Source organism: Nicotiana sylvestris, chromosome 8 (genome assembly GCF_000393655.2).
Source record: "Nicotiana sylvestris chromosome 8, ASM39365v2, whole genome shotgun sequence".
In the NCBI taxonomy this organism is placed as follows: domain Eukaryota; kingdom Viridiplantae; phylum Streptophyta; class Magnoliopsida; order Solanales; family Solanaceae; genus Nicotiana; species Nicotiana sylvestris.
In genome coordinates this window covers 138,857,353-138,884,075 of record NC_091064.1, presented here as the reverse complement: position 1 = coordinate 138,884,075, position 26,723 = coordinate 138,857,353, and the positions used below count along the sequence as shown (strand labels likewise).

Here is a 26,723-nt window from a genome sequence, read left to right as displayed (position 1 = left end):
CCGCGGGGCCCTCTAAATGTATGTATTAAACACTTAGATACCGGGACGGGCCGTTTGGAAAATTTCACGGTCCCACCTAAAATAATAATGCGCTAGTTGCTTTAGGCGCGCATTTAATAATGTTATCTCCCTAAACTCGGGTGCACATTTATGTGACCCAAATCCAAATCTCAACGGAGTCGAAATATGTCTCTAGTCACGGGCGCATTGATTGTGGCGTGGCCCGAGATGCATTTCCATGACGTTGCAAATTCCTTTAAAAAAATAAGAACGAGATGAGCCTCGCCGAATAAAAATACAAATTGCGGGGCCCTCAGTAAATACTTGTTTTAAATTACTTAGAATTCAGGAGGGCCGCTTAGTGAATTTCGTGGCCTTCCCAAAATATTAACGTGATAGTCTCTTTAGGCGCGTGTTTAATAATTTACTTTCTTAAGCTCGGGTGTGCATTTCATGCGACCCAAATCCGAATCTCAAAACATCAAATAAAATGCGTTCTGGATTGTGGGTGCATTTCATGTGACGCAGTCCAAAGACGTGTTTTAAGCGATGTTCACATTCTTGTAAAAACAATAATAATAAAGCGGTTAAAAGTCAAAATTTGCACATAAGTTCATACTTGTATAAAATCAGATAATCAAGCCGAATATAACAATTGAGCGACCGTGCTAGAACCACGGAACTCGGGAATGCCTAACACCTTCTCCCGGGTTAACAGAATTCCTTATCCGGATTTCTGGTACGCAGACCATAATATAGAGTCATTCTTTTCCTCGATTCGGGATTAAAATTGGTGACTTGGGACACCCTAAATCTCCCAAGTGGCGACTCTGAAATAATTAAACCAATCCCATTTCGATTGTCCTTTAATTGGAAAAAACTCCCCCTGCGCCCCGCGGGCGCGGAAAAAGGAGGTGTGACAATTACGCCCATGGACAACTAATCGAACATTATGGGCCCAAACCTAGCTCATGCGAGATGGGCCAGACTTGGGCCACTGTTTATCCGATACGGGCCTGCTTGGTCTGTTTCGATCTGGGCTCGACCTTCATGAGGTTGAGGCCCTGAACTGGTTCTTTGTTCTAAAAAATGAGTTTATCAATTTATATGCGACAATTTGACAGAAGGGAAAGAACTTAACTAATAGTGGATAGTTTTCATACTTGGCCTACATTAGAGAATATACTACACAATCAAACTAAGTCTAAGATACAACTTATTGCAATGGGAATATTTTCATCTAACAGCATACATATATGAACTAGCATTCACTAACCTACATTGATATACTAAGCAATGTAGGCTACTTCTATTGTCCAAACGAAAATGTAACTATTATATACTACATGACATTTAATACAACAGTCCATGTATATATAAAAAACAATCTGCAGGTCTTCTCTTTTGCATTCATGCTCAAACTTTCAAATTACATTGGTGGTATTAATCGTGTACCTGGTAAGGAAAGGAAAGGAAGAAGGAGAGTAATCAGTTGAGTAGTATGCAACAAACAACAACAACAACCAAACAGCAACAACACAACAACAAACCAACAACCACAAATGTTCTCCACAGTCCACAGACAAACAGCAACAGTTTCCAAAACAAAAAGAACCAACAGATGGTCGAGCCCCAAACAAACAATCCCAGAAAAGAGTAGTGAAGCAACAGAAATAACAGAGTATTCAATGCAGCAACACCAGCAGTTCAACAATCACAAGCAGCTCCACCAGGGCAAACAAACAGAACTTGGCCAAGACAGCTTGACCAATGTGAATTCTTCTGTAGTTTTCAGACAGTGTTTGGTTACAGTGTTTCTGGAAATTACCTTATATTTTTCAGTTTTCTTCAAACTCACAAGACCTCTCTCAAGACTAAATTTTTTTTCCAGCCCCCTTTTAAGTTCTGAAATGGCCTATTTATAAGCCAAACAACCAGTGCAGTTTGATTGCCTGGATTCTGCCAATTTGCAGACTGCCCACACCTCTTAAATCCCATGCCTAAGCATCTTTTTGATGCCAGCCATTTGTTCCCCACGCCTGGCTTATTCTTTAATCCAGAGTTATGGGCTCATTTTAGTATTCATTTTAAACCCCATACTCTTGTGTCTTGTTCCCCATTGGCATTAGTTTAATCCCAAATTAGTACCCTACTTGTCAGCTTATTTAAACTAATCATTTTTGTTCTTTTTAAACAGCCAAATTACCCCTGTTAATCCCTGGTTATTACTGTCTTGACCCTCTGCAATAATGGGTCATTTTGAACTTTTGAAAAATTTAATATCGAAGCTGCCCTAGACTGAATCTTTCAGTTGTTTTGTAATGCAGTTTATAGGCTAATTTCAGGCAATGTCGAGCATTCAGTCAGTGGCATGGTTCATTTAGTCATGTGAAATTATTAGCTCATTTGATCCATTAGTTATAGAGAACTAATCGACGATGTTTATCGAGTCGACTATACTAATTAAACAGGTAACAATCAATCGTTCATATAAACAAATACATACAGGGACCTAAAGGGCATCAGACAACTTTTGTTCAATTACTGGGAGCCTATATGAATTAACTCATTTGACGAATAATCTAATTGACGATCATGTATACCACAGAATACATTCAGAACACACAGAAAATCAACTGACCAAATAAAAAGCCTTTGACAGAGATGGAAGAAATTCGAATGAAAAATACCAAAATAACAAACAAACACAACGAAACATGCTGACAACTTAATTAGAACTAAAACAAAGGGAAAGGAAAACTTACCGAAAAAGTTTGAAATCAAAATGACCCAAATCTGACTCAACTTTGAACCCTTGAGGCCGAACAAACTTTAATCAGGGTGTTCTCACATGAGAACACCTTGATTAAGGTCTATTAGACCTCAAACCCCTGTCAAGACCGGCCGGATTTCCCAGGTTCATATGTTATAGGGTCTGGATTTTCAGATCTGGTTTTTTAGAAGTTGTGGGTAGATTCGGACCAAACCACACCTGGTTTGGTCACGAGGGGGGTCAGGGGAGTGTCTGTTATGAAGATGGTGAGGTTTGGTATAGATCGAGTTTTGTCTCGAATCTTCAAATCCAGATTCGAGACGATGAGAGGTGATTCGAGGTACACGGTTAGTGGATTCGTGCTCAGGGTGGTTGGATGTTTCAGGGGTGTGAAGGGGGTGGTCACCGGCGTTTGTGCCGCCGGGTTCTGGTGAATGGGATATCAGGGCGGCTACTAGGGTTTGGGGGTTCAAAGCTTGGGGAAGGAGACGAGTGAAAGGGGGGGTTCGGATAGGGGGCGTGAGGTGTGATAGAGGGTTTATATACAGAGTAGGGGATTGGATTTGAGCCGTTAGATCAGATGATCTCAACGGCTTGGATCTGATGGTGAGGGGTGAGACGCGGTCGTTTGATATTAAAACGGGGTCGTTTGGGTTTAAGTGGTGGGTTGGGTTAGACCGGCTAAACAGGTCGGGATACGGGTGCTGAGGTGGACCGTTGGATTAGTGTGGTTGAACGGCTCAGATCAGATGCCTTATACGACGCCGTTTTGGGATGAGCCTGGGCAGGCCTGATTTGGACTGGACTTGAGTGCTTGGTTTGGGCCTGTTTTTTGTTTCATTTTTGGGCCCAAACCGATTTTCAACTCTTTTCTTTTTGTTTTCTAATTTTTTAAATAAAAAAAATAACAAAAAAAATAATAAAACAAATGAAATTAAAACAACAACAATGTAGCACTTCAACATAATTATCACACCAAATTAAAATATTTAAGTAAGTTAAATCACAACCTAGAACGGACGATGCACATATATATTTTTTGCATTTTCTTTTAATGACACACACACACACATATATATATATATATTTGTATTTTGTTTGATAATGATTAAATGCGAAATGGACAGACCCACAAACAACGCATGTCACAGAAAAATCGAAAAATTGTACAGCGAAGTCATTTGCCCCTATTTTTATTTTCTTTGGGAGTGATCGTCCGTGAAGCAAAAATCATGTGCTTACACATGGCATCTAGAAAATTAAGACCTTATTTTCAATTTCATCCCATTAATGTAGTTACTGCTTTTCCGCTTCGAAATATTTTGCATAAACACGAACTTTCAGGAAGATTAGAAAAATGGGCTATAGAACTAAGTGAATATGAAGTTGTTTATCAACCCAGGACCGCTATAAAGTCTCAAGTACTAGCTGATTTCGTGGCTGATTTTAGCCAGGGGATGCATTTAGAAGCAGAAAAAGAATTACTAGTTTTTAATGGTGCGAACCCGGGGACTTGGGTTTTATTCACTGACGGTTCATCTAATGTAAAAGGGGCAGGCCTAGGAATAGTCCTCGTACCACCTGCGGGTGAGACTATTAGACAGGCTATAAAATGTCATTCTATAACTAACAATGAAGCAGAGTATGAGGCTGTAATTGCAGGTTTAGAATTGGCACGAGAACTCGGCATAACACAGATTATAATCAAGAGTGATTCTCAACTCGTGGTTAATCAGATGCTGGGGACTTATACAGCCAGAGAGTCACGAATGCAAGAATACCTCGCAAAGGTACGGGAGTTAATAAAGCAATTCCAAACTTGGAAAGTAGTGCAGATCCCAAGAGATGAGAATGTAGAGGCAGATGCTTTAGCAAATCTCGCATCTACAGCAGACGTAGCAAACAATACAAATGCTTCAGTCATACATCTATTTCATTCCGTTCTCGAATCTGATAAAAACGAGGTAAATTTTAATCATCTAACATGGGATTGGAGAAACGAAATTGTTGCCTTTTTACAGCACGGTACCGTGCCTAATGACAAAGGAAAGGCTCACGCGCTTCGCAAAAAAGCTGCACGATATTGTTTATATCAAGGAAATCTTTATCGAAAGATGTTCGGTGGACCACTAGCAAGGTGTCTCGGACCCTCTCAAACAGAATATGTGATGAGAGAAGTACACGAAGGACATTGTGGGAATCACGCAGGGGACGGTCACTGGTAAGAACATTAATTCGCACAGGATATTATTGGCCTAAGATGGAAGAAGAGGCAACCAGTTTCGTGTCCAAATGTGATAAATGTCAAAGGTACGACAATAATATGCACAGACCAGCTGAGTTACTACATCCTGTTATAGCCCCGTGGCCCTTTATGAAATGGGGAATGGATATCGTAGGTCCACTTCCACAAGCAAAAGGTCAGGTAAAGTTTCTACTTGTACTTACAGATTATTTCACTAAATGGGTAGAAGCAGGGGCATTTAAACAGGTACGAGAGAAAGAAGTTAAAGACTTCATATAGCGAAATATAATATGCCGCTTTGGAGCACCAAAGGAGATCGTGTGTGACAATGGACCACAATTCATTGGAGCTCAAATCACAGAATTTCTTCGAAGTTGGCAGATAAAAAGAATAACGTCTACGCCATACCATCCAGTAGGTAATGGACAAGCAGAATCTACTAACAAAGTCATTATCAACAACTTGAAGAAGAGGTTACAGGATTCAAAAGGTAATTGGCCTGAGGTGTTACCTGGAGTATTATGGGCTTATCGTACAACGACCAAAACAGGCACTGGAGAAACACCATTTTCAATGGTTTATGGTGCAGAAGCCTTAATTCCAGTTGAAATAGGTGAGCCAAGCACACGGTACGATCAGGCAACGGAGGAATCTAATGATGAAGAGATGCGGGTTAGCCTAGATTTACTTGAAGGGAGAAGAGAAGCTGCATTGATAAGGATGGCAACACAAAAGCAAGTAATAGAACGATATTACAATAGGAAAGCACGCCTCAGATTTTTCAAAATTGGGGACTTCGTGCTTAAAAAGGTGTTCCAATCTGCAAAGGCTGCTAACTCAGGAAAGCTAAGTCCAACATGGGAAGGACCGTACAAAGTCCGTGGCATTGCGGGAAAAGGAGCATACCAGTTGGAGACAATGGACGGTAAAGTTTTACCCTCACATTGGAATGCCGTCCACTTAAAAAGATATTACTTTTGAGAAAGTACCTACGGTCAGGTATCATCATGTTAAAATTTCTCTCTTGGATTATTAATATTTTACTAACGATTTTAGATGCTAGGCAAAATACCCTAACTCGTGCCAAATGATGAGTCACAACCTGCAAGGCAAAATGGAGCATTCTTAAATTCCTAGCCCAGGGTTACAATTAATCTGATGGAAATACACACGAGTTAGGCAGCCTTCATCTATAATCGCACCTTCGAGTCCCGTATATCTTTCTGTTTCAGGAAAAAGGGCCAAAGTAAAAGAAATAAACAAGTGCTCGAGGCTTCATACTTCACCGCTCAAACACTTGGGGGACTACAATACTGTACACAGATACGTGTAGAAATGCAGATACGAATATCGAACAACAGAGTCAAGTGTTGAGTAAAAGTTACGAAGTCTTCAGCGGTTATGAGAATAACAGGGTCATCTCTCAAAACTCATAAGCAAAGTCATCTCTCAAACCCTTCTTAATATATAAAGATAGGGTCATGACTATGTACTGAAACAGGTTATGAAGAAAAACCTTGTTTATTCTATGTTATGTACAAATCTGTTACAAGAAAAATAGTTACGAGAAAGTTGTAGATGTATTGTAATACATGTAACAGTCAAACACTTGTTTTTATTTTTTTCATCTACAACTTTCTCGAACACTTGTAATACATCTACAACTTTCTCGAAATGCATATGAATAAAAACTTGCCAAAGTTGTTTCATACAAAACGTGTGTATTCCTATTTCTTTCATCGTATTATAACACCATTATGAAGTTGAGACGTCTTCTTCATTAAGTGTCGATAAAATAAAAGGGCCCTCTTTTATAAGCCTCATGTTGATAATCCATGAGAAGAATCATAAAGCATTTTAAAAGGATAAAAATGCTAAGCTATTCCATGAGTCCTAGATAAATAGGCAAGAATAAAATATGCAGAAGTACCGATAAAACTTCTTAATATAAAAAAAAACTAAGTTCAAACTTAGTCAACAAAGCATTTGTTTTTTACAAATGCCCCATTATGATAACTGGGGACTTCATCAAAAGATCCTTTACAGCAATTTCATTTTTAGCTAGTTACTGAAGGGTTTGGAGCATCAGAAGTTTCACCCTCGGGAGCAGGAATTGCAACCCCAATTGCTGCAGTAGCCACTTCTTCATTTAAAAGTTCTTCCGTTCCAGGAGCTTCAAGTACAGGAGAAGGAGTATCAGTAAATTGTTGACTTTTCTCGATGGTATCTACGACTTTGGCCAGTTCAGACTGCAAGTCAAAACCTTCCTGAGCAGCTTCCGTCAAAGCATCACGGCGAGATTTCAGGAAAGCCCAACTCACCTCTATGTTGAAGTTCTCCTCCAGAAGTCCATATTCCTTTTCCCACATAGCAAGATCGTTTTTTAAGATTTGGTGCTCAGCTAAATGGGAATCAAGGGAAGCTTCAAGAGATGCATGAGAACTCTTCAAAGCATGAATCTCGTCAGAGGAGGTCTGTAAGTCAGCCTGAGCTTGAGTCAAGCTTTGCACTAACTCTCCTGCATACTCTTCTTTCTTAGCCAAAAGTGCCTTAAGCTCCCTAACTTCTTCACTAGCCTTGGATAATTGTTCTGACAAAGAGCATTCCAAAAGCTCTTTGTCTCTTTTAAATTGGCTTGAAGAAGCCTTGGCAGTTGCCAGTTCAGAAGTCAAACCATGGTTTTGCTGCTCCAGGAGGTTTTTATTTTCTTGCAACTCCTCTATGGTCCCTTGAGCATTCTCAAACTGTTCTTTCCAATTGGCTGCTTCAAGGTGGGCTCCCCTGGCTATTTCTTCGGCCTCGTGGACAGTTTTTTCAGACTCACGGGCTTTTCTTTCCAGAAGAGAAATTCTTCCCATTAATTCCGTACCAATGAGATTAGCCTACAGAGACAACTCATAGAAATGAGGGATTGAAGATAATTAAAAAAAACTTGTCGGTAAGAAGAGGAAAAATACCTTCAAAGTAGAATGATCTATGTCATTCATCAGAGTCAAGCAGCTATAGCTCTCCATCTTCTTCTTCTTCTCAATATCTCCAATTAGGGGCTCGAGCCAAACATCGGCTCTACCAGTCTTTCTCAAGAGGCTATGATTGGCAGGAACTTCCATAGTAACACTTCTCATAGTCATACTTCCACTGCTAGAACCCGTCTCTGTACGATGAACAGAGGGAAGAGGAGCAATGGAAGGAATGGAAGGAGAAGATGTAGAAACAGGAATGGAAGGAGAAGATGTAGAAACCAACGCAGGAGCGGAAGCAGGTGCAGTAGAAACTGCCAAGGGAACGGACATAGGAGCGGTAGAAACCGGCAAAAGAACGGAAGTCGTCAAAACTGGTAAAGAAATACTTACGGTTGACAGAGGAATGGAGGAATAGGAACGAATGAGGAAAGAAGAGCTTCATCAAAAACAGGGCCGAGCTCGCCACTCCCGAAACCACTATCAAAAAGATGCTGAATTGACTCATTATTATCTCTTGGTTCGGTGTCCTCGTCAGAATGAATCAAAACAGGCTCGGTGGTGGAGGTTCGAGCAGGAGTGTTTTCAATTTCATCATCAATGATTATTCGCCTCCTGACCCTTGGCCTGGTAATTAGGGAGGTACCCTCCTCTTCTTCTTCAGAACTTTCCTTTATAGCTTTCCTTTTTGGCAGCAAGGCTCGAGCCTTATCCAAATCAAGAGCAGCATTCGCAGACATGCGAATGGCCATAGCTACTTCATCCGTCATTCCTCTAACGCCAAATCCTGATTAAAGGATGGATATACATGATCAAAGTTGAGGAAAAAATGCTTAACATGTAAAAAAAAAGAAAAAAAAACATATAAAAAGGGGCATACCATGTGTTTTGACCTTCCAGCCATGTAAGGAAGAAATTGATTTCCAAGTTCTTTGCTCCCTAGAAGCAATCTTCAAAAGTGAGTCTACCAACCACGGAAGTTGGGAATAGGTTCCACATCTCCCATGGTTGCTACAAAAAACCAAGAAGAGACGAGGTTAAAAACAAAATTTCTTTTGAAATTCTCAAAAGTAGGTACAGTAAATAAAAGGAAACCTACATTCAAAATTCCACTTCTCAGGGAAGGGAATATTTTTTTCGCCAATCAAGTCCACCGTACGAACAACAACTTAACGGATATTCCATCCACGATCTTTGTCATCTTCAGGATTTACCAGAACATTTTTGCTCCTTGTAGTTAAGGTAAAAATCCCATGGCGTATTAAGTTAGGGTGGTACAGATGAATGAGGTGAGAGAAGGTGAAATTGACATTGACTTTGGAGGATAAGTATCTCAAACAAGCCACTGTTCTCCACACTAGTGGACCGATTTGGGCCAAACAAATTGTAAAGAAACGGCAAAAATCAAGAATAACTGGGTCAATCAGAGGATTAAAACCTAAAGTGAAGGGGTAAGTATAAACAAAAGAATGCCCACTTCTAAAGGAGGAAATTCTTTGATTTGGGGAAGGAATTGACATTTGAAGACTATCCTTCCAGTTACAATCTTTTCTTATGGTGGGGATTGTAAGCTCGGTTACTATTGTAGGGTAAGTATCGGCTTTTTCTAAATTTGCAATTTGTTTTTGAAGAGACGTTTTGTCACTTTCAAAAGACAAATCGCTGGGAACTATCTCATCAACTGAGGGTTCTTGAGAAGAATCAAGAATTTCTCTACTTTTAGAAGAGGGGGCCTTTGGGATAGAACTCCTTGAAGAAGAACCAGAGGAGCCGCCTCGAGTAGATTCTAACCCTGTTCGAAGCCTACCTCCTCCGCCTCTTCTGTATCTAACAGGGGCGTTGGGGAATTGGTCTAGAATTGGAACTTTTTTACGGTTAGGGTTTGAAGAAGACATTGTTAGGAAGGATAAGTCGAAAGAAAGTAAAAATAAAGAAGAAAGTATTTGCTGAAGATTTGTGAAGAAGACAAAGGAAGAAAAAGTTATGTATATAATGGGAACCGTCAACCTTAGAAGTGTAATGATGGAAAGCCTATAATAAAGACAGCTATCACTTCGTGAATAGTGAGAATGAAGAAGTTTCGAAAAAGGGTGTAAATAGCAGAATTAATCAGAAAATGACACATGGGCAGAACATTAAATGGAAAAGACTACTGAGGCGCTAATACTGTCATAAGCATTAATTGTGGCAAAAATTCCTTTTTTATGAAGATCCACTTCCCAATTATTTAATTGATAAATAAATAAAAAGTGGGGGGACTATCTGTATTGGGAAAAAACTGAGTTTATATTAAAGATGATGTGGCATGACACGTGGTTTAGTTAAATGGTCAAAGCGCAACAATTGACTAAGAGGCACGGATGGAGACAACCACGTGAAGAAGAATTTAAATAGGCACGAGACGAAGTATAGATACGAGTCTCGTACCAATTTAAATTATTTACAGCCAACGGATTAGAAGACATTAAAGACAAAGATCTGATGACAGAAAGGAGTCCAAATTCATTATTAAATACTTGATATATTAGAAAATTGGTATTTAATAGGAATGATTGTATAACGGCTTATTTAATGTCATTTATTACTCATAATTATATCATTAAAGCTGAGGATTCATTCCTTTACCTAGAATTATCTATAAAAGGAAGAAGTATCATCATTTGTAAGGACACGGAATACTATTGAGAATTCATTGAAATACAAAACTATTTGCTGTTTTACCATCATTCTCAAAAGTATTTTATTTTTGTCTCTTGATTATCAGTAAAACGAATTTCTTTTTTAGCTTTGACCAAAGACTCAGATTTTTTGTTAAACACACAGGAAGGTTAGATGTTTAACATGACACATTGCAGAGCATTTTCCAAAAGTAACACTGACGAAGAGTATGCATAAAAGAGCTAATGAAAGATATAAACTTCTTTCTCTCTCATTATGGATTTGAGAACAAACATATTATTTTTCTTGCTCCAAACCCAAATGAGAAGTCTCGTTGGTTTAAAAAACAATAAGAGAACAAATATTTTGTTTTCTTCTCAATCCTACTCGCAATTTTGTTTTCTTCTCACAATCCTACTCTGCCAGCCTTGTCCTTTTATTTAACAATTGGCGCCAACATTTAAATGACATGTGATTTTTTTTCTTTGAATTGTGTAAACACTGTTGAAAATGGCAAACTCGGACATCGGTGGGAGACTTAATTTGGGGAGAATTTCTCCCTATAAAAGAAGGCCCAATGTTTAGGATTTAAACACACATCTCATTTTCCTTCTTGTCTTCTTAAGGCATTTGTATCTTCTCTCTTTAGTATTGTTTCACTTGTATTTTTGGAGTGGAATAAAATATTGGTTGTGTCCGAGGAAGTAGGCAAAATTGGTCGAACCTCGTAAATTCTGGTGTTCCTTTTATTGTTACTTTATTGTCTTATTTATTATTTGGTGGCTGTCATAATTTTTGGTATAGTAGTTGTGACTTATTCACACTATATACATTTGGCTTCCACAACAATTGGTATCAGAGCCAAGGTACTGTCTAAGTATGCTCTGTGGTTGCAGCATAGTCTGATCTTCCACATCAGAAAAGATTTATCTTGGTAACTGAGTCAAGGTTCTGTCTGAGTATGCTCTGTGGTTGCAGCTTAGTCTGATCTTCCACACCAGAAAGGAAATAATCTTGATTTGTGTCGTCAGCTATTAAATAATATTTGTGTCAAAGATGGGAGACAATAAACAAGAAGAATCTACATCAAGTGTCAACAATACGTCATCATTGGCATCTTCGCTTATGACAAGAATTGTGTCAAATGCGAAATTTGCGGTAGAAATTTTTGACGGGTCCGGACATTTTGGGATGTGGCAAGGCGAGGTTCTAGATGTCCTTTTTCAACAAGGGCTAGATCTGGCCATTGAAGAAAAGAAACCAGATGTTATTGGAGAAGAAGATTGGAGAATTATCAACCGTGTTGCTTGCGGTACCATTCGATCCTACCTTGCTAGAGAGCAGAAATATCCATACACAAAGGAAACTTCTGCAAGTAAATTATGGAAAGCACTGGAGGATAAATTTTTGAAGAAAAACAGTCAAAATAAATTGTACATGAAGAAGATACTGTTTCGCTTCACCTATGTTCCTGGTACCACGATGAATGAACATATCACCAGTTTCAATAAGTTGGTCACAGATTTACAAAATATGGATGCAACTTTTGATGATGGTGACTTGGCCTTGATGTTGTTGGGGTCACTTCCTGATGAGTACGGGCACCTTCAAACTACTCTACTCCATAGGAATGACGAAATTTCTCTCAGAGAAGTTTGTTCGGCTTTGTACAACTATGAAAAAAGAAAGGGAGAAAAATAGAAGGGCGGAGAAGGAGAAGCACTGGTTGTGAGGGGTCGTCCTTAAAATCAAACGAGGACAAAGAAAGGAAGATCCAAGTCAAGATCTAGACCCAGCAAAGATGAATGTGCTTTTTGTCAAGAAAAGGAGCACTGGAAGAAAGACTGTCCGAAGTTGAAGAATAAGGCCAAACGTAACAATGGAAACACCATTATGGATTCAAATGTAGTTGATGGTGATGATTCAGACTTCTCATTAGTTATAACAGAGCCATCAACATCATCAGACATATGGTTGATACTCGACTTGTAGCTATCATATGTGTCCCAACAGGGATTGGTTCGTGGATTTTCAAGAAGGAGAATATGGTGTCGTCCACACAGCGAATAACAACCCTCTTACCTCATATGGTATTGGTTCAATATGATTAAGGAATCATGATGGAATGATCAGAACATTAACAGATATTCGATATGTACCTGGTTTGAAGAAAAATCTCATCTCTGTGGGAGCCCTAGAATCAAAAGGGTTCAAAATCATTGCAGAAAATGGAGTGATGAGAGTATGCTCCGGTGCACTAGTGGTAATGAAGGTCAATTGGAAGAACAATAACATGTACCGTTATTGCGGTAGTACAGTTATTGGGACAACGATAGTAACATCCAGTGACAAAAAAGAGGCAGAAGCAACCATGCTATGGAACATGCGCTTGGGACATGCGGGAGGAAAATCCTTGAAAACTCTATCAGATCAAGGATTGTTAAAAGGAGTAAAGGCTTGCAACTTGGAGTTTTGCGAGCATTGTGTCAAAGGGAAATAGATATGGGTTAAATTTGGTACAACGATCCATAATACTAAAGGCATTTTGGATTATGTACACTCTGATGTTTGGGGTCCTTCCAAAACACCTTCATTGGGTGGGAAGCACTACTTTGTAACCTTTGTTGATGATTTTTCCCGAAGAGTGTGGGTGTATACAATGAAGAGCAAAGATGAAGTGTTGGGAATTTTTCTCAAATGGAAGACGATGGTGGAGAATCATACATGCAGGAGGATCAAGTGTATTTGTACAGACAATTGAGGTGAATACAAAAATGATCATTTTAATAAGGTCTGTGAAAATGATGGCATCGTCCGACACTTCACTGTCAGACATACACCACAATAGAATGGAGTGGCAGAATGTATGAACCGGACCTTGCTGGAGAAGGTACGGTGTATGTTGTCCAATGCTGGCTTGGACAAAGAATTTTGGGCTGGGGCAATTACATATACATGCCACCTCATTAATCGCTTACCATCTACTGCTATTGATGGCAAGACACCATTTGAAAAATGGTATGGAAAGCCTGCTGTAGATTATGACTCTTTGCACGTATTTGGCTCAACTGCATATTATCATGTGACAGAGTCAAAATTGGATTCAAGGGCAAAGAAGGCTATTTTTATGGGGATTACTTCTGGAGTCAAAGGATATCGCTTATGGTGTCCTATGACAAATAAAGTAATATTCAGCAGGGATGTTACCTTTGATGAATCTGCTATGGTAAATAAGGTAACAGAAGATACCAAACAAAATGAGGGTGCTTCTAAGCAGGTGGAGTTTGATGGAAAATTTATTTTTCCTACACAAGAAGTAGATGAGGAAACAAATGAAGATTATCCTCTAGAAGAAGAGCCAGTAGAGAGGGAGATTCCAACTCAGGAACCTCAACAACAACTTGAATCAATAGCAACTAGCATGCCAAAAAGGACAATAACAAAAATTGTTCGTCTCATAGAGACGATTGCTTGTGCCACCTCAATTGTAGCTGATGATGTTCTTAACACTTATAAAGACGCAGTACAAAGTTCATAAGAAGATAAGTGGAGGATTGCCATGAACGATGAAATACAATCAGAATCATACGTGGAGATTGGCCAATCTCCCGAAGGGAAAGAAATCAATTGGGTGAAAATGGGTATTTACAAAGAAAGAAGAATTTCCTAACCAAGAAGATATTCGCTACAAAGCATGATTGGTGGCCAAAGGATATGGTCAAAAGGAGGAAATTGATTACAATGAAGTATTTTCTCCAGTTGTAAAACATTCCTCCATTAGAATTATATTGGCTTTGGTAGCACAGTTGGATTTGGAACTAGTTCAGATGGATGTAAAAACTGCATTTTTACATGGAAACTTGAAGGAGGAAATCTACATGACTCAGCCAGAAGGATTCAAAGTTGCTGGAAAGGAAAATATGGTATGCAAACTTGAAAAATCATTGTACGGATTGAAACAATCTTCTAGACAATGGTACAAGCGATTTGACAAGTTTATGTTGCGGCAAGGGTACAAGAGAAGCAAATACGATCATTGTGTGTATTTGTGCAAGCTTAAAGATGGTTCCTTTGTATATCTTCTCCTATATGTTGATGATATGTTGATAGCTTCTGAGAATTCGGAAGAAATTGATAAGTTGAAGATTCAACTGAAGAAGGAGTTCGAGATGAAGGATCTAGGTGAGTCAAAGAAAATTCTTGGCATGGAGATAATAAGAGATAGACATTTAAAGAAACTCTGTTTATCTCAGAAAGAATATTTGAAGAGAGTACTACAGCGTTTTGGCATAGATGAGAAGACTAAGCCGGTTAGTACTCCACTTGCTCCCTATTTTAAGCTAAGTACTACTATGTCGCCAAAAGATGAAGCTGAACAAGAGTATATGTCAAGGGTACCATATGCAAATATTGTTGGTAGCTTGATGTATGTAATGGTCTGTACGAGACCTGACATTTCACAAGATGTTGGAGTTATTAACAGATATATGCATAATCCAAGAAAGGAGCATTGACAAGCTGTGAAGTGGATTCTACAGTATATTCACAATACTGTAGATATTGGGTTAGTTTTTGAGCAGGAAGGCAATCAGTCTGTAGTTGGATATTGTGACTCAGATTTTGCGGGTGATCTGGATAAACGAAGATCAACTACTGGTTATGTGTTTACTTTTGCAAAGGTACCAGTTAGTTGGAAGTCTACTTTGCAGTCAACAGTTGCTTTGTCTACAACAGATGCGGAGTACATGGCTATTACAGAGGCTGTGAAAGAGGCAATTTGGCTTCAGGGGTTGCTAAAAGAGCTTGGTGTTGAACAAAAAAGTATCACAATTTTTTGTGATAGTCAAAGTGCTATCAATTAGCGAAGAACCAAGTTTATCATGCAAGGACGAAGCACATTGATGTTCGGTATCATTTCGTACGAGAAATCATAGAAGAAGGTGGAATCACGGTGAAGAAAATTCATACTACAGAGAATCATGCTGATATACTGACAAAAGTGGTGACTGCAGTCAAGTTTCAACATTGTTTGGATTTGATCAACATTGTTGAACACTGAAGATTGAAGATGAAGACACAACCAAAATTTGTTACCGAGAGAAAATTGAAGATGTGGAATTTTGCCAAGGTGGAGATTTGTTGAATTATGTCAAATTTCCATCCCACATCGGTGGGTTAAGGAGTTGGTGGGAAACTTTTCCCCTATAAAAGGAGGCCTAATGTTTAGGATTTAAACACACCTCTCATTTGCCTTCTTATCTTCTTAAGGCATTTGTATCTTCTCTCTTTAGTATTATTTCACTTGTATTTTTGGAGTGGAATAAAATATTGGTTGTGTCCGAGGAAGTAGGCAAAATTGGCCGAACCTCGTAAATTCTGGTGTTCCTTTTATTGTTGCTTTATTGTCTTATTTCTTATTTAGTGGCTGTCATAATTTTTGGTATAGTAGTTGTGACTCATTCACACTATATACATTTGGCTTCCGCAACAAACACATCATCTAAAATCTTAAAACGGAATATTTACTTAGTTATATCTCCAATACGCTGTTAGATTGTATGTCTGATTTTTTTTTTCATGCCAAGCACATGGACTTTTTTTGGATGAACGGTAGCAATTATATTTGCCTGTCTCCAGACTCTGCATGAATGCGGAGTGCTTTATGCACCGAGCTGTCCTTGCCAGTAACGATGATATTTGAACTTACGACCTTTATCTGCTTTGCTGCCTTGTTGAATTGTATAATCATCTTATCAAGAGAGTAAACTTTTATTAATTTAATTTTTTTAATAACCAAAAGGAGAGTAACTTACAATACTTTTTGTTTACTTAATCATGTCTTCAACATCTTCTGCCAAAACTTTTTGTTCGAAAAGATGTGTATTTACAGTATTAGTATCTAAACATGTTTAGTTAGTTTTATGAAAGCTTTAAACATTTTAGGGTTTTGATTATCCAAAAACCAACCCAACACCAGTCAAATCCAAATTCAAATACTGTATTTAAAAAACAAAGCAAAAATAATTATTCTCAATGACAAAAACATAAACCAAATGTTTAGGCGGCAAACACTATAGAAGATTATATTATAGTAGACATAAGTTCTTGCAAGAGTTAACTAACCTTCCGTCCCAGCCAAGAATTATCAGCGTATTCTTTTCGTTACCAAATGTAACAATGTATTGAGACACTCCAGGCAATCGGAATTGAGCCACAGACCATTCTGAGCTAAAAAAATTGGAAGAACTCCTGAAAAAATTAAGCAGGAACTCAAGAGCCTGAACAGAAGTAGAAACTGTAGCATTCACAGCTACCTCTCACTCTCACCGTCAATAGTTCATCACTTTATTATGCAAAGAAGTGGATATAGAGTGCTTTTCGGGAGCAGGACAGTGCAAAAGTTCCCTTGAAAGAGATAACATTAACAATGAAAAGGCCCCAAGGAATATTCTTCAGGCAAAATCACAGAGGTTGGAAACAGAAAATTGTCTTGACTGTGCCTCTATATCACAAAGTCCAAAGAAAGCATTTTCCATTTTACATGACACACGAGTGTTGAAGCTCAGCCAGCCAGCCTCCCCCGTGTGTGCTGCCACCAAGCCGCACCAAGTTAGCTACCTTGAGGGGGAACCTCAAGGGCCTGCCTGGGCATCTCAAAGGAGTGTCTAAGGTATCCATACGAGCTCGGGAACTCTATGGATGGCGCAGGGCTAGCGTTGGGCACAAAACGGGCACTGGAGGCTTGATGTGTGGGACGATTATGCCCTGTGGGCTACCGAAATGGTGGATAAAGACCTTCGTGCTGATTGGATACTTGAAGCACCTATCTTAGGGGGCTCATGTGTCGACTTGTGAGCTTGGCATGGGTTTAACTAGGCAAGCAAGGGTCCGTTGGCCTAGACGTGCAGTTGTGGGGCGACACTGCACTATGCGGGATGGAAGTATGTCACGAGGGCTATGTTTGGCTATGCCACAAGGCAATGATGGGCATGCTATGAAAGACGCACATGACAAAGGCCAAGGACTAAAGGTTGCCCTACTGGGGCGAAGCACAAGCTGGGTGCGGTGCACGAGGTGAGTGTCAAGCTTGAGGATTGGACTGTGCACGCGAGACTCAGTGCTAGGCGAGGGACGGACATGTCCTTAGCCAACCTCGGGTGTGCGCATGGATGAGATCCAGCAGATGAGAAGCGGAAAGGCTATGAGCCTAGACATTGGACAGGCGGCACAGTTGGAGCAAGCCTCCTAGGCAAGCTTCACCACACGCACAAGATTGTGCTAGAAAACCTGGGAAAGAGGAAAGGCTGGCCTATCGTGTAGGGTGGCTACAGGCGCCGCACGGGCTATTTGGTGCCGCTAGCGTCCGAAAAAAGTTCGACCCGTGATAAGTGGTATCAGAGTGAAGCTCAAGACAGGTTCATCTTGACAGATTCAGTTCTAGCCGTAACATATTTGACGATAATCATGATTTTTGTCTGAGAAATTTGAGCTGTGTGCTATGCGCGTTGAGACAAACATTGCGGTGGAGATTTAAAGATGCGACCTGTTGAAGTCTACGTGAAGAAGGTGGATCAAGTTTATTTTATCAGAAATTCAGGCCAAGGGGGAGAATTGTTAGGTGTTGTCTTGATTTTCTTACGAAATTTGATTTTCCTATTTGTTGAATGAAAGGGCAACATGTTTACCTTAATTGGGCTTTCCTTCTTGTAGAAGAAAATTACAAATTTTTCATATTTGGCTAGTCCTTTTTCTTGTAGGAAAAGGTTTGGAGTTCTATAAATTGAAGATCAGTCCTTCTCATTCAGTAGCATCCACAATGTAGTCATAGGGAGTTTGAGAATCGTGTTTAGGAGGAGAAATTTACAGGACAAGTGTTAGTGTGTCACTTGTGTTTGCCTCTTCATGAGTTTGGTCTCTCGATATTTTGTACTCTCTTTTTATATAGTGGATTGCTCATCTCCGCCGTGGACGTAGGTCAGTTGACCGAACCACGTTATATGTTTGTGTCTCTTTTGGTATATTTTTCTTTGTTGTATGATTTATCATTGTTCAAGGTTTGCTTTGCTAGCTTCCGCATGACACCTGATTTTTTTCGGTCCTAACACGCGAGTTCAGCTGAAGCAAATAAGGTTAAAATCTATTACGACCAGTTGACAGGAAATTTCCGCCGGCCATGACAAGTTAATCACACAGCCCCTTATGATTAATCACTATAAATGAGAACGCAAGTAATATTATACTATTATACACCATCGATGACTGGAATTAGAGGATTCCCTATTAACAAACAGTCTTCACTAATCACCTGACTCATAGAGTCAACATATACCACTGATTATAAACCACAAAAAGTTCAAATACTACAGTTAAATATTCCGTAGATGTGATGAATAGACAAATAAGAAAAATGTAAGGTGTAGATGTAAGGTGTCCTTGCAAGAAACAAAAGTTTGCTCTCTACGGTAGTGATTGCAATTCCCATATATGAAGTGCATTTTGTAAAATATACTCACTATTTAAAAAGATGCCTGGAAATTAGAAAATGAAGGTCATGTTCTTAGGGACAGAATTACAACTTACAAGCAACATTTTTTACTGCTTAACAGGATCTGTAAATATCTACGTTAAAATACCAAATAATTTTATTGAGTATGAACGGATACCCATCTAAGATTTAAAAATATAAACTAGAACCTTAAATCTTCTTCAGAAGTACCTCTGATGAAGGAGAGTAAACTAGAGGCCGCCACAGGAACACGAGAGTGGGGTGAACTATTTGACTTGTTAGTACTCAAGTTCCCTGGATTCACCTTGAGGTTGAAGACATGACAAGTGCCTTTGTCGCTGGAGACAGCTAGCCACTGAGCAGTTGGAGAGAAAGAAACACTATATATTTCTTCTCTATCCAAGCCTCTCCTTACCTGAATCATATGCAATTTAGCAAAAGTCAAGCATGTAAAACAATGTTAGCTGGTCGAAACGAAAGGTAAAAGACACAATTAGTTGGAAATTAAAATATATCTAGGCAAGGCCAAGAAGAAATAGAAGGCCATCAAAACAGTTCAACCGTACACTCTTTATCAAATTATGTCCAGCACCATACTACGGATTACAAAATGTAGAAATTACTCTTGTAATTATGGGAGAAAAACTCATTCAAGATAGAAAAACAAGAACTAACAAACCATTTCTATCAAATTAGTTTTTGTTTCAAGGGGTTAAAAGGGTCACTACTAGAAATCCGGAAAAAAGCGACCAAAATTTAGCAACCAACATTGGTTTGTGGGAAAAAGCGACCAAAGTTGGTCGCTAAACTAGCGAAAATAATAAAATAAATAAAAGAAACAAAATAGCGACCAAGATTGGTCGCTACTTGGTTGCTATATTAGTCAAAATGTTGACTGGACTAGTCAGACTTTCTTGGTCAAACATTTACTGAGATTAGTGACCAATGTTGGTCGCTAAAGTGGGACCCACCTACAAAATTTTAATAATTATATTATTATTTTAAAAAAATTATAAAATATAAATATATATAATATAAAAATGGCGAGCAACGTTGGTCGCTACTTAAAGGGTAGGCAGATACCGACCAACTTTGGTCTCTTAAATGGGGCCCAGTTATACAATTTTAATAATTATATTATTAATTTAAATATTATATGAAATATAATTAAATCTGATTTAAATATAGCGACCAACTTTGGTCGCTAAACTAAATTCTTGAATAAATAGCGACCAAAGTTGGTCTCTATTCAGGTCAACAATGGTCAAAATTAAAAATCACTTTTGTATTTACTATCTAAATAATATAAATATAAGCCGTTAATACTTTTGTAATACAAGGGATGAATAGTACTATGAATCGTGCGTGTGTGTGTGTCTCTCTCTCTCTCTCTCTCTCTCTATATATATATATATAAAATATATATACTTACGCTATATTATGCACTTAGTATAAGTCTATTAGGTAATATTATATCGAATTTAGCTTACATATATAATATATATATATATATATACTTACGCTATACTATGCACTAAGTATAAGTGTATTAGGTAATACTGTATCGAATATAGCTTAAATATATATAATATATATACTTACTCTATACTATGCACTAAGTATAAGTGTATTAGGTAATACTGTATCGAATATAGCTTATATATATAATATATATACTTACGCTATACTATGCACTAAGTATAAGTGTATTAGGTAATACTGTATCGAATATAGCTTATATATATATATATATAATATATATATACTTACGCTATACTATGCACTGCGTATAAGTGTATTAGGTAATACTGTATCGAATATAGCTTATATATATAATATATATACTTACGCTATACTATGCACTGAGTATAAGTGTATTAGGTAGTACTGTATCGAATATAGCTTATATATATATATATATATATATATATATATATATATATATATATATATATACTTACGCTATACTATGCACTAAGTATAAGTTTATTAGGTAGTATTATACCGAATATAGCTTATATATATATATATATACTTACGCTATACTATGCACTGAGTATAAGTGTATTAGGTCATACTGTATCGAATATAGCTTATATATATAATATATATATACTTACGCTATACTATGCACTGCGTATAAGTGTATTAGGTTATACTGTATCGAATATAGCTTATATATATATAATATATATACTTACGCTATACTATGCACTAAGTATAAGTGTATTAGGTAATACTGTATCGAATATAGCTTATATATATACTATATATACTTACGCTATACTATGCACTAAGTATAAGTGTATTAGGTAGTATTATATCGAATATAGCTTATATATATAATATATATACTTACGCTATACTATGCACTGAGTATAAGCCGTATAACGTCTTTGTTTTGGGATCAGTTTTCATCAATTTGTCCCAAAAATTGTTGTAGAATACCCTATATAAACAAGGGATTTGTTCTTCCGTATAACCCATTTCCGGGGTCCATTTATGGATCCAGGGGATAGAAAATTCAATAAAGAAGTAAATCTGATCAATTTTTTCTAAATAGCAGATATGATCTGCGTGATATAAATCAGTTAAGAATGGAGAGGCTTTTGTCCATTCTTTGTATAATTTCAGGAATGGTTCAGGCAAAATTTTTGTAGTAGGACCGTGGTATGACCACCAGTTTAAAAACCAGTTAGGGATAGGTCCTGTAAATACCTTGGCGCATACCTTGATAAACCAAGTATGCTTATGTCTTTCATTGTTATAATAAAGCACTCTATCAAATGCTTGAATATAATCCCAATAAGTGAAATTCATTGGTGATTTTTAGCAGCTCTTAGAGATGCTAGAAATCTGAATTTCAGACAGTCTCTAATGGGTTCGATAGAATCTACAGTGGCTTATGGTCCAGTATATTTTAATACTCAACCCAATTTGCAACTATCTCTTTCTGATGTTAATATTCTTGATGCTTTAACTTTAAATGTGAAAACGCATGGTTATAATTATGCGCCTGGTTCTGAACTTATATGTCTGTCCTATAGGATTTATTTCAAATTATTATCTACTTTAAATCCGAAATGTAAGTTATACGATACTTCGGATCAGACCATATTGGTCGAAACCAATTTTGCAAAGTCCAAGGTCACCACTAGGAGACCTATCAGATGGGAGGAAATTAATTTTCCGACTACATGGACTTTAAATTCTGTTATATCCCCAAGTCAGATTACTAACGACTTGTCAAATACTGAATTTTCGCATGTCACTCAAAATCCGGATGGTAGGATTTGTATTCAATTTGATGATAAGTCTACTATTTATAATAGACATTCTTTTTCTAATCACAGACTTCTACCTGCTATGCAACATATTTCCCCTGTTGAACCAGTTTACGGTCCAGCTCGCAATCGTGCGGCTTCTTTACACACTATTGCTAGTGATTATCCCGATACCAAAGATAAGAGGGTTGAAAGGGTTAAGATTAACCCTCAAACAAATATTGTTCAAGATAATGACAATATTTCAGATAAGGATATTCCTTCTCTATCTGAGATGGATTTCGACCCCAATAATATTTAATGATTCCACACCAAATTGATTTTAGCCCAGGTTCCCGGGCCCGTATTTATATTCAAAAAGAATTTTTTAGTGAAAAATGGAACCAGTTTAAAACATGGTTTTTTGATACTTATAGTAAAGAGGATTTGAGTAATATATCTCAAGAATTTTATGAAACTTGTGCCTTACATAATCAAATTATGTATTTTGTTCCTTGGTTTATAACAACTTATTTACCTCTTTATATAAAGGTATTAGAAAGATCTTATAAAGACGGGAGTGGTAATATTACTAAAGCAATTTATCCGCCTCAGGCTCCCTTTATTTTACCTAATAATACTGGTATTACTTTCACTGCCTTTCAAAAATTTATTGATGATAATGTGGCAGCTATTAGTATTGCAGAAATTAATAAATTGATTTCTCAAAACAATTATTTGGGTTTATATGTTAAAATTTTAGGAGAACATATTGGTTCTCTTGATAAAAAACTTGATGATTTGACTATTTTAATAAAAAAAATGGGTACTAAGAAAGGACCAACTGATATTGCCTCCACTTCAGGAAGTAAAACAGCTGATCAAAACATTCTTACCCATATTCAAAGACCTCCTGAGATTCAGGATTTTAAATTTAAATCTCTTGATGACTTAGCTCAGCTTTTAGATAAAAAGCTTTCTGGTTTAAATATTAGACCTATTGATTTATCAAAAAATTTTGCTGATAAAATGGAGACCGTTTCTGATTATAAAACTGAGACTTGGTCAGAGTTTAATAAACTCAAAGGGATTGTTAAACAAAATCATAGGTATGCTGATAAACCGAGAATGCAGACCTATTATTATCCTCGTCCTACTCCTCAAGATGTGTTGATTGAGGAACGAGATTGGAATCAGACTAATACGTCTTATAACGGTTCCGAAATTTATGAATGGAATCTTGATGGTCTAACTGATAGACAATTAACCATTCTCGTACACAGAATGCTCATGTATTCGACTATCTGTAAAAGTGTTAAAAATACAGATAGAACTATTTGCAAAATGATTATTGCAGGTTTTACTGGCCAACTTCGTGGCTGGTGGGATAATCATTTATCTGTAGAGGAAAAGGCGTTCGTTATAAATGCTACGGCAACCGACGAAGGTGTTGATAACATAGGTATGGCTCTAGTAGTGGGCAGAGAGGATGCAGTCTATACTCTTATCCTTACAATTTTAGAGCATTTCAACGGTAGATTTACCTCAAACCATCAGACCGTCCGAACTTTACTTAATGGACTTAGATGTAAGACCCTTAGTGAGTTTAGATGGTATAAAGATACTTTTATGAGTAGAGTTATGGAACTACCCGAGAATAGATATGAGCACTGGAAAGCCAAGTTTATAGACGGCCTCCCTTCCTTATTTGCTGAAAGAGTAAGGAATGTGTTAAAGGGTAGTTGCGGAGAGATTCTGTATAATAATTACACCTATGGTAAGCTTATAGGTGTTTGTACAGAAGAAGGTCTTAAATTATGTAATGAGCTAAGACTTTCTAGACAGCTTAAGATAGATAAGCTTAAAGAAAGGTCCCAAGTAGGTGACTTTTGTACCCAGTTTGGTTTACCCGGAACTTCCACTCAAAATAGGAAGAAGAAAACCAAATATCATAGGTACCCTAACTCGGATAGCCCGTATAAGAAAAAGAGGTCTAGATATAGGCCTAAGGAAGAACGTGATACTAGAAAAGCGAACAGGAAATCTACTCGATTTGCGAAGAATAGATCCAAACGTGATCTCGCTGATATTAAGTGTTATAAGTGTGGAAAGTTTGGTCATATTTCTCCAAACTGCAAGCTTCAAAAGCTAAAAACCTTAGAACTCGATGATGAGTTACACGATAAGGTTTATGGCTTGTTATACACTTCGGGATCAGAATCTGACTATTACTCAGAGACTGAATCTGAAGCTGAAGTTGAGTTAATTGATTTTTCTGATAATAATAAAAATGTTGATACTGCTTGCACTGCTTGCAAAGGTGATATTTGTGCTTGTGATAGTGACGAATTTTATAAATTGAAATCACAATTTGATGATCTTAATATAAAAACTATTACATCTGACAATGTAATAGAACTTTTAAAAGAAGTTACTGATGAAAAACTTCGTGAAAAAATTATTACTTTAGCTGCAAGTTCAAGTTCTAGTAGTTCAAAAACTGTTGAAAAATACAAAAACGAATTTGAACACTTTGCACCATATTCTTTATCTGAGATAAATAGAAGACTTCAAAAGTCCAGTACTCCAAGTCGAGATACTTCTTTTGATGATTTAAAAGAAGAAATCGAAAATTTGAAAAGAGATATTAAGTCTCTTAAGCAAAATCAAATGATTTGCGATCACCGGATTACTCAAATTGAGAAAAATAATTCTCTACCTGAATCTTCGACTAAAGGATTTTCTGATTTTTCTAATGATAAAGGAAAAGAAATTTCTGATGAAAAATCTGATTTATTTTTAGGAATGATGCAAATTGTTACTGCACACAAATGGTATATTAAATGTACTATTTTAATTGATAATAATTTTTCTATAACTGATATAGCTATGATTGATAGTGGTGCAGATGTAAGCTGCATTCAGGAAGGATTGATTCCTACTAGATATTTTCAAAAGACTACTCATTTGGTGAAATCCGCTTCTGGTCATGCTTTAGATATAGAGTACAAATTGCCTAATACTCATATTTGCCAGAATAAAGTCTGTATTCCACATTTCTTCTTTTTGGTAAAAAACCAGTTATACCCTCCAATCATACTTGGAACACCTTTTATTAATGCTATTTATCCGTTTAATAATATAGATAAACATGGTTTTTCTGCTACTTATCAAGATAAAAAGATAAGCTATTCCTTTGTTACAGATCCCGTAACTAGAGATATTAATGCCTTGATTAATATGAAACAAAGGCATGTTGATTCACTACAATTAGAAATTCTTAGTATGAATATATTTGATACTATACAATCTGCAAAAGTTCAGCAGAAGATTAAATTAATTGCTGAAAAAATGGCCGTTGATGTTTGCGCCGATCACCCTAGTGCCTTTTGGAACAGGAAAAGGCATATTGTAACTCTTCCATACGAAGAAACCTTCTCTGAGGATGATATTCCTACTAAATCTCGACCTTGCCAGATGAATGCTGAGCTAGTTGAATTCTGCAAAAACGAGATTGATAGTTTGTTACAAAAGGGTTTGATAAAACCCTCAAAATCTCCTTGGTCATGTTCTGCCTTTTATGTTAATAATGCGGCAGAAAAGGAACGAGGTATTCCTCGCTTAGTCATAAATTATAAACCATTAAATAAACATCTGAAATGGATTAGGTATCCTATCCCTAACAAAAGGGACTTGCTATCCAGATTATATGACGCCAATATATTTTCAAAATTTGATTTAAAATCTGGTTATTGGCAAATTCAAATATTTAAAGAGCATACTTATAGGACTGCTTTTAATGTTCCATTTGGGCAATATGAATGGAATGTTATGCCATTTGGTTTGAAAAATGCCCCTTCTGAATTTCAAAAAATTATGAATGATATTTTTAACTCATATTTGGATTTTATCATCGTTTATATTGACGACATATTGGTATTTTCTAAAACTCTGGAGATGCATATTAAGCATCTTGATATTTTCAAGAAAATTGTTATACAAAACGGTTTAGTAATCTCTAAGCCCAAGATGAGTCTATTCCAAACAAGTGTTCGTTTTCTAGGTCATAATATTTGCCAGGGAAAAATTACCCCAATACAAAGATCTATTGATTTTGCCTCAAAATTTCCTGATGTTATCACTGACAGGACTCAATTACAAAGATTTTTGGGAAGCTTAAATTATATTTCCCCTTTTTATAAAAGTTTGTCACGTGATCTAGCCCCTCTATACGATCGGCTAAAGAAAAGATCATAAACACCCTTGGACTAACCAACATACTGAGTTAGTCAAGAGTATTAAAGGGCGTGTTAAATCG

General features: G+C 37.2%; 1 pseudogene; it reads right to left on the bottom strand.

Moving 5' to 3' along the window:
* Positions 1-26,723, bottom strand: part of LOC104239756 (autophagy-related protein 18a-like) — a 59,209-nt pseudogene that overhangs the window by 16,773 nt on the left and 15,713 nt on the right.